The following is a 12160-nucleotide window of genomic DNA, read 5'->3' as shown; positions in this document are numbered from 1 at the left end:
CTTTTATAAAACATACCACACTACATTTATTTGGTAGATTTATATTTCTATAACCAATGAGAACAAACCAAGGCAATAAAAGCCTATCATTTAAAGACAATTGTAAAACCATCATACAGCCCTAAGCATTTCACTGCTAGGATTAAATTTAAAGTGGAAAAGAAGGGAAATGAATTTTACATTCAGTTACAAAGAGTGGATTGCATAAGTAAAGTAGCTAGTGAAAGAAAATTTGGAAAACACCTTAAAATTAAATAATGTTCTATGTTTGTTTCTATGCTGTTCCCAAATGGGTGCCCTGAAGTTACATTAGACAGCAACATGGATCATCCAAGGCAAGATTATTTACCCAGGCAAGATCCCAGGCAAGACTCTTACACAATTCAGAATTTACATTAAAAAATACAGAGAAGGAGGTCATTTCTGGGTTGTCAATCACAAACCTTTGTTGTTCAATTTTTTAAAAAAAAGCTTTCTTGAATGTCATAGATGTGGAAATGAAAGGAGAAGCAAAATTACTTTCTCCTTAAGTTTAAAGCAAAATAAAAAAAGGAAAATTAATCTTAATTTCAGTGTTGCATAATACTGCATAATGTTATATTTCATAATTTGGATATGACAATATTCATTTATAAAAAGGAAAGTGAATGTTAATTGAATACTCCACCAAACTATAAACTATGAAATTTAATAAATGATACCCGCATCATGCCTTTTCTGCAAGATCTAATGGAGCAGGCTGATGTAACCAGGGAAGAGACATCCCTCAGATAGACCAGGTCCAGGCCATAAAAGGCTTTAAAGGTTAAAATCAATCCAAGATGGCACCGGCGATGGCTGCCTTGGTGAAATGCTCTGTAATGGTTTATTTTTTATTATTCTTTGCAATTCTCTACAGATCTCATACTTACGAGATCATCTGCTAACATTAAGTGTTGTACCTTATGATTCTTGACAAATGTATAAAAATGTAAAAAAAAATGTCTTTATGTACACTGAGTCATATGCACCAAAGACAAATTCCTTGTGTGTCCAATCACACTTGGCCAATAAAGAATTGTATTCTATTCTATTCTAAATCAGCATTTTGAATTGTGTCAGGAAGCAAACTGGCAACCAACCGGCACGCCCGCACACAACCCCCCTGAGCTCCCCCCCACTTGTGGCATGCGAGCCAAAAAAGGTTCGCCATCGCTGGGATAGGGGTTAGCTATACATCACTTCTGTCAGGGGTGCCTGTAGTGGTCCGAGAGTTCTGCCACAGAAAATGGACTGTTTCCAGGGTTGCCCTGCAAGTCAGATCTAAGCAGCTCGCAGGCCAGATCCGGCCCATGAGCCTTGAGTTTGACACCCCTGGCTTAGAGAGACCTGTAAAGCACTATAAAGCAGTATGTAAGTCTAAGTGCTATTGCTATTGCTACCTTCCCAACACCCATCAAGGCAGGGTTCATTGCCTTCATACAGTGACTTGAAAAATGAAGGACAGAAACACCACTTTGCTGGGGAGCACAAAAACCTGTCTTATAAGATGATTCTGCAGTGGGATACTTGCAGAGGTTTGTGGATACCCAGGCTTTTAAACTAAAGGCTGAGGCATGCTTGCAGTGGAGCAAGGCACCATATGGTTTAGCCTAGGTTCAAATCCAAAATGAAATCCCTACAAAGTGCAAACCAGAACTAAACTGACCAATGAAAAGAAATGTCCAGTTAAATTGTACGTTTTGCGGCCCGCTAAGTGCATTTGATTTGAAGGCGATGCTGAGTGAAGGAAAGCAATCCGCTATCCCCAAGGTCTTTTGGATACAGTGTCACTCACAAATCTTTTACATTGATTCCTGCCAACAGCACTGAAGGGGTTAATTTCAATCTCTGCCATCTAAAAGTTAATTTCAATCTCTGCCATCTAAGAGTCCAGGTTTGAGAACTCTCCAGAAAACTTTTGAACACAGTATATATATATATATATCCCTATGTGAGGGGGATATCCCCTCCCACAAAACACAGGGGCACGTATATGCATACAATGTAAGAATGACGCAAATCAGTGAGGGGAACAGTGTAAAATTCTCTGCAATTCACACAATCCCGGTGCAACGCCCAAACCATCCTGAGCTCTGCCTCAATTGCTCTCTTGAGGATCCCATAGAGGCCCCTGAAAATGTGAACAAGCTTTCTGGGGGGGGGGCGCTCTGGAAATGCGTTTCATCAAAGGGGAAAGCGCTGCTTCCGTCAGATAAGCGTGGGAAACCACCACCACCACCACCACTACTGAAACTTTAGTTTCCCCACCGGTTGAAAGAACGTAAAACTTTGCATAGGACCCTCTTCAAACCGAAGGGAATCGTTCCCGACTTTATCTTCTTCTTCTACGTCCTGAAGATGCATGGGGGGGGGGGGGAGAGAAGCGGGAGGGAAGCGCGCCGATGGCTACCTTGGCTTCAGGCGCTGAGAAAGGCGAAGCTGAGGCACACGCGTGTCCGTCCACGCAGCGATTTCATGATCGGTGGACGGCAGGGGACGGGGAAGAGGACAGTGGAGGTTCGAAATGCGGGCGGAATCACGCGCTGGGAGGGGCGGCGGGGCGGGGGAAGAAAGCGAGATGGCCAGAAGGGGGTCTCCTAGGAGGGAATGGGGCGGGTGGAGTGAGCTGTATGGGAAACAAGCGGGCAACGTCCCTTGCTATAAATCCAGAACTAACACCGGACAAATCCAAGCCTCATGACACTCCCTACGAGTTACCCAGGGGACTGGGCTGAGCTGAGCCTCCGCCTTCTAGCAATAGTAGCACCAGCGTGCTCAGTAGACGAAGAGAAGGGCTCGTAGCGGGCAGAGAGACCGAAGGGAGAAGAGGGAAAGCGCCACCAATCCCTCGGTGGACCACCGCGTCCACCTCTTCGCCCTGCGACACCCGCGCGGAGGCGCTCCTGTAAGTTTCTTTCCCCTCCACTCTTTTCAGCGCTATTTCAACTTTCTAAACACCCCGCGCCCATATCTGTAGGATCAGGTAAAGTGGAAAGGTCTGAGTAGCTATGACTTGAGGAATACTGATGTTGCAACGCCGATAGGCGGAGGCTGCTCCTGCGAGGTGCAGATGCGGTAGTAATACTAGGAGTTGGGCATTGTTATTTCCTTCTCTTCGAGTTCTTTGCTTTAAAAAATCAGACAGTTGCAATCAAAATCCAGCAACTTGATTTCGGAATTTCATAGTACTTGGCTAAACTTGGGTGTTGTGTTGTATCATAATTCTGGAATACTTAAAATCTAAAGAATTTGGAGATATTTAACTTGCTGCGATATTTAAAGATATTTATATTGTTTCTAGGATAAACTATTCCTTTTGAGAGTTATTATTTTTTACATTGCTACTTCTTTTTCTGGTGAAGCCCAATACAAAATATATCTTTCAAGGTGCATATGTACATCATTATATAAGCACTTTTTTGGGAGGTTGTACACTTTCTTCAGAAAAGTTTGAAAGTGGGATTGCATTAATCAGTTCACAATAACAACTGGGCCCCTGAATGAAGAGAACAGTGCTGTTCCAAGGCTAGCTTCTTGAAACAATGCTGTGTACAAATGAAGGGTCTCTACACTTCTGGCCTCATCATATGAATCCTCTTGTCTTTCTCCTCATATCAGGACCTCTAAACCATCACTTAACAGTGCAGACTACCAGCCCATTCCTGTACAAGGGGCAAATTTTCCAATTGATCATGACATCCAATGGAAAAAGTTATATTCTTGCTTAGATCTTAAAAAATAAACAGTTGAATTTCCAGTCTGTTCTCTTCTGAACTTTGAAATTATGTCAAGCCAGTATTGTATCTTTAACTATGGCTGTGTTTTTCTTGATTTTCTCTCACAAGATGTTTATAAGGTACTGATTTCTAGGGGCTTCAGTGCATTAGCTCTATGCATTGGCTCTTTGAAGTTAAATGCTGTAGTCCCAGGAAAGCTCTTTCTATTTGGTTGGGTTGGTTAAAGTCCATTGAATTCAGTGGCATTTGAATAGCCAAACTATGTAGAGGATCACAGTCACATGTTCTGGTTAGGAAACTCACTCCATTCTATGACCTTCTGTGCCTTCTCTCGTCCCCTGATTATTATCAAAGTCTGACGTAAATAAAAGTCCAGCATTTAACTAACAGGAATGTGTATTTTAATGTACTTTGCACTTGGAAAACTCTATGGATATGTTTAATTTAGTTGCCCTTTACTACTCTTGATCTTCCAAACCTCTCTATTTTATCCGCATTTGGCTGCTTGGTGTGTGTACCCTGTATTGTAGAACACATAAATTGGTTTATGTGGGTAAAGTGAGGAATAATTTCTTAACAATCCCATCTTGCTAGGAAGATTGAAATTGATAGTTTTAATAGAGTCATAATAATTGTAAAAATCTGTCATTTATTACAAGTGTAGGTCAGAATTTAAAAATAGGTAAAATTCTGATTAAGAAAAACTGAAGATTATACTAATCTTGGGTCCCTCAATTTAGAAATGGCAATATTTGAGACCAGGTGGAAGAAAATTCTAAAACAATTCTGTGTCTCAAACATCACCAGTATGGGGCCTATCTATGTGGACATTTCCATTTCCTTACAAAAGTAAAGAGTGAATCACGCTACATAAAGTCTGCCTAATACTGATTTTTTGCTATGTGTAAACCAGCCAGAATAAACATTACATGATTTAGGATATATACAGATAAACATGCACGAAAGATTAGAAACCAATTCTGTCTGTCTCTGCTTATAAACTGAAATTAGTGCTATTACTTGAGTAGACTTGCTCCATGACCTTTGGTGTATAATTATGGAAGAGAAGAGAAGAAGAAGAAGAAGAAGAAGCAGACATTTGAAAAAGGGAGAAAAATGCTTGGGAAACATAGAGAAAATGGTGGGAATTCTCCAAATGGGAATTCTCCAAATGGAATGTTGATCACTTTTTCATCTGTGGAAAGTATGCATGTGAACATATAGGAATCTAGATAGGAAAAGGCTTGCATTTATTGCAAGGGGCAATACCAGAGACCCCTTAGCTTTCATACTATACAAAACAAACTTCTTATAAGAACAAAGGAACAGCTCTAGCATGTGAAGATGCCAGCAGTATACTACACCTGAGATACTGAGGGAAAAGGAAATTGAAAGAGAAATAATTGCAGTCAGCCAGTTCTCACCTCCTACAGTTTGTGTGGATACAAAGTAAACTTGATTCCTTTTGATATTTTTAAGGAATCATGAGTTGAAGGTTGAAGGAAGTAGGTGGCTCATAAACACAGTTTTGACATATTAATTGTGTTTCTTAATCTAGTTATCTCCCATGTAGGATTTTCAAGGGTTTTCTTCCAAGACTATGGCTTTTAGGCTCACTAGCTTCGTTATTATCCTATAGTTATTGTTATTATCCTTGTATATAAATGTACTGTAATAGGATACTTTTTTATCCATTAGTTTCTTCCCTCCCACCTGGTGAGCCCATGGCAAAAATGAGGGTTCCATTTATTGCCTTAGTGACTTCATAGCAAACATTTTTGACCTGATGCGCCTATTTAAAATGATAAGATATTTTTGCTTTTCTATCTTATTACTGTGACTAAATGTTGCAATGTTTAAGGCTGTAGACCAAGAACCAATGCATTTGGGAAGGTGTTGAGCTTTGCCTGGGGAGAGTTGAGTGCTACCCCATTCACAGTCATGGGAATAGATTTGAGGTGAGATACTCATCTTTAGCTCAACCTATTTCCCCATGAAAAAATAAGGTTACAGTTCTAATGATATCTAATGTTTCTTACTCTACTCTTAATCTACAGACATTATGTCTATAGACTTGGTTGACTGGGCGCTATAGTCACTTCCAAAGGATGCCAGGGATGAGAAGTTATGGTGTAACCCTTAAACTATCCTGTTGAACTAATTAGAATTTCTATCACAACAGTCATAGATAAAACTCAACTATCAGAATAAGTTTCTGTTACTCGGAGTTCCTGTTACTCAGAGCAAAAAAATGCACTGAAAAAATTCCCGTGACCCAAACCCGTGTAGAAATTTATCTGGACATTAAAAATCCAATCAATCAGAATAGTTAGTGATGGGTTTCATAATGGGGAAGAGAAGATTAGTAGTAGAGCACATGTTTTATATATAAAGCAGTAGTTTTATATAAACTTTGCAGTGTTCAGTAAGACTTCTGGTTAGGAATTGCTCTGGGTAAAGTACACAAACTTGAGTTAGTAATCTGTATGATTTCATAAACTGGCTTCCTAAAGAACTATAGGGATGAGGTCAATGTCAGGCAAGACAGAAACAACATCAAGCCTTGTTGATTGATCAGGTAGAATAAGATAGCTGGAAAGTTTTCCTCCTATGTTTTATGAAACTGATGCACATTTAGTAGTATTTTATTTTCTCTTCAGACAATTTTGGTTACACAGCAGGCTTACCTCATATAAAAATCTTGCATTCCAAGATAGGTAGGTAGGTGATAGAGATAGAAATGATAGATGATATATAGAGATAGGAAGAGATTTCCGTGCCTTTTAAATTGACTTTATACTGTGATTTTATACTGTTTTAGTTTGGTGGATTATTTTTCTTCACTGAGTTTTAGGCTGACTTGTAATTACAAAGTTCACTTCATTGCCCTGTGTTTAAAACTAGTGTGCAGATTTTATAGAGGCATTACTATGAATTTGTTTATCCTACAGCTCTTCCTGACAGCTGAGCTAAAGTGCTACCCACCTGTTCTTGAGTTTTTAGAAAACTATAACTTGCTGTGTCTATTGACAATCCTACTCTGCCAGAGGCACAATGCCAGCAAATAGTGCTGCTTTTATTTAAGGTGTGGTGCAGATTAATGACAGAAATTGGTGGGCTCCTAGCTATGTTACCTTTCAATGGCAAAATAACCATTAATTAACATGGGGTGCCGTTGGGGAAGAGACAAGATTTGAAGATGGCCAGACCAGCACTTTTAGCTGTCTGTCACCATTCATTCTGGTTGGTGCAAGTGTTTTGTGTGAGTGCAATCAATGATGAGCTTCTAACTGAATTCCTATCAACAGGGCTTTAGGCTATTCTGGAACAGGACTGAACTCATGTCTAAAAGAGCCCTGAACATCAACTGCAAAACCATTTGCCATAGCAGAGATGCTTATTGGGCTCCTTTTAGATACTACTTAGTAAAATTCTAGAAGAGTTTTTTCCTACCATGTTCTCATGATGTTGCAGTCATCTCATCTTCAGGTTTTCCTTTTTAGTGGGCAATAAGCTATACAGTTTTGCAATGAGCATAATCTAATGCACTTCACAGATGATTTGATCACTGTTGAGTTTTAGTAAACTTCATAAGGGAGGATCTTTCTGGCAAATCTTTGTTCAAGCACTGACGCTGGGAAAAATTGCACTGGGAAGTTGCAGAAAGATGAGCATCTTATTTCTTCCAGCTTTAACATACAGCCTCTCACTCACTTTCACAGCTGCTTTGGAGCAATTTATGTCTCTCCCACTATTTACCCTCTATTCAGAGCAGAATGACCTTGGAAAATACTGTCCAGGATTATGGAATATGCCCTCAAAAGTGTCAATTTGGTCAGAAAGTGGCAGAAGGATCCTTCCCTGTAAAGTTCACTAGACCTCAACAGGGATTAAATAATCTTTGAAGTATGTTAGATTGCAAAGCTGCACAGTATATTGCCCACTGAAAAGGAATACCTGAAGATGAGATGATTTTAACATCATGTGAACAGGGCAGGGAAAAAAATGTTGACCATGTCCATGTCAAGAGGTAAGTGGGCCCTTAATTTCAGCTATTTTCCCAGAGAATTGCAGAGAAAGAAAGAGAGGGAAAAGGAGAATGAAAATTATTTACCCTGCTTATGAGATTTGTAGTCCAGCACATCTGAACAACATTCAGTTGAAAAAAACATGAGATGGCTGGATGAATAGACAGATGATAAGTCTTTACAATAGTTTTCTAACAGCCATAGTTTTGTGCTAAACCAGCAATATCCGTAAAGTAAGGCATAACACGGAAGGTATTACTATTGGCAAAAGATATTTGTCAACATACAACCTTGTTAATCTCCCACTGTTATCATAGCAATGTTAGAAACAAATCCTAACTGTGTAGCTCTCAAGTGAATGTGTATAAGTCTCTGATTTGGGAAACAATATTGCTATGTATTACATTTAAAAACACATTTCTTGTTTTAGGTGTATATGTTGCATTGCTAGCCTCCTTGCACATTTTATAATTAGAACTCCTGTGAGATATTTCTCTTAAATGAACTGTAAACATCTGGCCTTCCTCTAAATAGCAGCAAAGAGTCTGAACTTTCTGTGTAGTTGTCATCAGGATGTTTGTAACTCAGATTAAATGATCTTATTTTAAACCTAGCATCATTACTTACAGGTTGTTCTATTTTTAAAAAATATCAGTCAGATATACCCTCTGCTTTAGCATATATTAATTGAATTTGAATTATATTCTATTGCCTTCTACAATGCCACTAGGCATATTGTGAAGCACTAGTTAATAGAATTAAAATATTTACACTCTTCAAAGTTCAAAAATTCCTCAACCTATTTTTCTTGCTACATTAAGGCAATACATTGGCTAAAGCAAAGATGATGTCTGCTAACACACAGTGGTATTAAACTAAGACATTGATCACTCTTTTCTTAATGGAATGTTCTGTTCTGTATTTTTGCTAAAATTCTCCTAATTTTGTGGAAAACATGACAATTCAAATAAATAACTCTGACAAATAACTTCCTGTGTCATCTGATCATCATGGAAGGGATCTATCTATGTGCTGGCTAAGATTTGACACCAAATTGATGATATGTAACCAATCAATCAGTCAAAGATCATGATAACAGGTGCTAATGGACATGAGATGTTTAAAATCAGCAAAGTGGGAATTTTAATTAGTTTGAGAATTTAGCTTCTTTGGATTAATAATTGTTCACTTTGGCAATTCTGAAATCAAACACACAATACCTTTAGGCCACTTCGCAATGGTTAACATGAATATGGTCTGGAAAAGCAGAGATACTGATATAAATATAAAACATAGACTAGTGAGAACAATAGTCTTCCCTATAATGAAGTATGGGTGTGAGAGTTGTACACTAAGAACGGCTGATCAAAGAAGAATTGCTGCCTTTGAACCGTGGTGCTGGTGAAAGTTATTGTATATATCATGGACAGCCAGAGTAACTAACAGTGAGCTGCTAAATCATATAAAATCAGACACATCATTAGAAGCTAAAATCATAAGATTATGTCTGATTTGCTTTGGCCATGTCATGCATGCAATTTCATTGGAGAAGCCAGTGATGCTAGGAATGGTTAGAGGAGCAAGAAGAAGGGGCAAGCAAAGAACATGCTGGCTTGATAGCATCAAATCTGATACAAAGATGAGCATCCAACAACTGAAAGAAATTGTGCTTGATAGGGTAGCATGCAGAGCACTTGCTTATAAAGTCAACAAAAGTCAAATATGACTGAATGGTTACAACAATAACAACCAATCAATATTATTTGTGGTTTTTTTTAAAAAAACTCAAGTTTTGGTAATTTTCATGTAATTTCCTTTAAAATAAAAGAAGAATGCATTATTGATGGGCTTCAGTAAATATAACCACGTTGTTTATTTTATTTGTTTATTAGATTTACTATATAACCTATCCGTTCAATGCTTAGATGGAGATTTCTATTCATTTTATCACAGCAACAGCAATTCTGTCTTTTCCAAAAAGACTATAGAGCTGTCCTTATGTAGTCATTAAAAACCGAACTCAGTTTTGTTTTCTTTATTCATTCAAGTAAGTGTACCTAAAGGATATATGCCTTCCCACCTAAAATAAAAGGCAGGAAGCATTAGCAACTCTAAGGATTCAGAAGATTGTGCCAATAGTGTGCATATTCCACTTGTAGTTGGCTTGGGATGTGGAGAAGGGAAGAAATGGAAAGAGCTTCGAACAATATTTTCTGAGGCACACAAGACATGTTTGGGGATAATTCCCAGCTGTCCATGTTTCCCCAGCATTCTCCTTGTGAAATAAAATGTTACATTTTCCTTTGGAAAATGAAAATAATTTCTTCGGTCTCCAGCATGTGTTATGATAACTATTTAATGTATATCAATATTTCATTTTTGATAAGGGATGAACGGAATGTGACAGTGAGTTCGAAAAAAGGAAACAATTTCTAATAAAATTGACACAGCCTTCTGTTATTTCACAATCATAGGTCAGGTTAATAATAGGGCTATTTTATAAAAGGGAATGCATAAACTTTTATAAAACATACCACACTACATTTATTTGGTAGATTTATATTTCTATAACCAATGAGAACAAACCAAGGCAATAAAAGCCTATCATTTAAAGACAATTGTAAAACCATCATACAGCCCTAAGCATTTCACTGCTAGGATTAAATTTAAAGTGGAAAAGAAGGAAAATGAATTTTACATTCAGTTACAAAGAGTGGATTGCATAAGTAAAGTAGCTAGTGAAAGAAAATTTGGAAAACACCTTAAAATTAAATAATTCTATTTAATAGTTCTATTTCTGTTCTATTTTTGTTTCTATGCTGTTCCCAAATGGGTGCCCTGAAGTTACATTAGACAGCAACATGGATCATCCAAGGCAAGATTATTTACCCAGGCAAGATCCCAGGCAAGACTCTTACACAATTCAGAATTTACATTAAAAAATACAGAGAAGGAGGTCATTTCTGGGTTGTCAATCACAAACCTTTGTTGTTCAATTTTTTAAAAAAAGCTTTCTTGAATGTCATAGATGTGCAAATGAAAGAAGTAAAATTACTTTCTCCTTAATTTTAAAGCAAAATAAAAAAAGAAAATTAATCTTAATTTCAGTATTGCATAATACTGCATAATGCTATATTTCATAATTTCGATATGAAAATATTCATTTATAAAAAAGAAAGTAAATGTTAATTGAAACTATAAACTATGAAATTTAGTAAATGATACCCGCATCATGCTTTTTCTGCAAGATCTAATGGAGCAGGCTGATGTAACCAGGGAAGAGACATCCCTCAGATAGACCAGGTCCAGGCCATAAAAGGCTTTAAAGGTTAAAATCAATCCAATATGGCACCAGCGATGGCTGCCTCGGTGAAATGCTCTTTAATGGTTTATTTTTTATTATTCTTTGCAATTCTCTACAGATCTCATACTTACGAGATCATCTGCTAACATTAAGTGTTATACCTTATGATTCTTGACAAATGTATAAAAATGTTTTTAAAAAATGTCTTTATGTACTTTATGTAGTCATATGCACCAAAGACAAATTCCTTGTGTATCCAATCACACTTGGCCAATAAAGAATTGTATTCTATTCTATTCTAAATCAGCATTTTGAATTGTGTCCAGAAGCAAACTGGCAACCAACCAGCTCATGAAGAAATGAAGTGAAACCAATGAAATCTTTCTCCTGGACAAGGCTAAATTGTGGGAACGACCTCATGCAATCCATACAAAACTCAGAAATTACTTTGTTTGAAAAAAGGTGAATCCTGCTGAAGACAATAAACCAAGCTGCTTCACATAAACAAAAATCAAGAAATTCATTATAATTGGAACAAAGTTGAAGATACAAAGTGAATATCAAATCTGAGGAAGAGATGATGGTGGGTGGGTGGATGGATGGATGGATGGATGGATGGATGGATGGAGAGATGACATAAAAGGAAAAAATATGTGTTTTTCATAATTTTAAGTATTGTTTCATAATTACTGACCATCCCACATGCTGGCCAGTGAAGATATTACGCATTATTCATCCTCACCTTCAACTTCATTTAGGTGGGGCAATATCTGAAGGAGAAGGTAAGATGAGCTTGGATGTGTGAATATGTATCACGCCAGGAAAAGTTTAGGAATAGACAAGAGAGAAGATACCTAACTGTCGTTCCATTTTGAATGGAAAGGTGCATTTGACTAGATAGTTGGTAAACTAATTTATTGATTATATAGTTACGTGAAATGTTAGTTATTATATTGAGCCTTTAAAAGGAAAAATATTTTATTCTCTATTTCCACACTTTCCATAATCAGATTCCTGTATATATCAGTTTATTTTGCACAATACAAGGATACATTGCAATAAAATAAAGG

General features: G+C 37.4%; 1 protein-coding gene across 1 annotated transcript in view; it reads left to right on the top strand.

Annotated features, from left to right (window-relative positions):
* The first annotated feature begins 2640 nt into the window (after positions 1-2640).
* Positions 2641-12160, top strand: part of AGTR1 (angiotensin II receptor type 1) — a 44676-nt gene continuing 35156 nt past the window's right edge. Inside the window, exon 1 of the mRNA XM_081953492.1 lies at positions 2641-2926. The gene's annotated coding sequence lies outside the window, so the exon portion shown is untranslated. The remainder of the gene's footprint in view (positions 2927-12160) is intronic.

Source organism: Natrix helvetica, assembly GCF_964273705.1.
Source record: "Natrix helvetica genome assembly, chromosome: 5".
Taxonomy (NCBI): domain Eukaryota; kingdom Metazoa; phylum Chordata; class Lepidosauria; order Squamata; family Natricidae; genus Natrix; species Natrix helvetica.
This window is presented reverse-complemented; position numbering and strand designations above follow the sequence as displayed.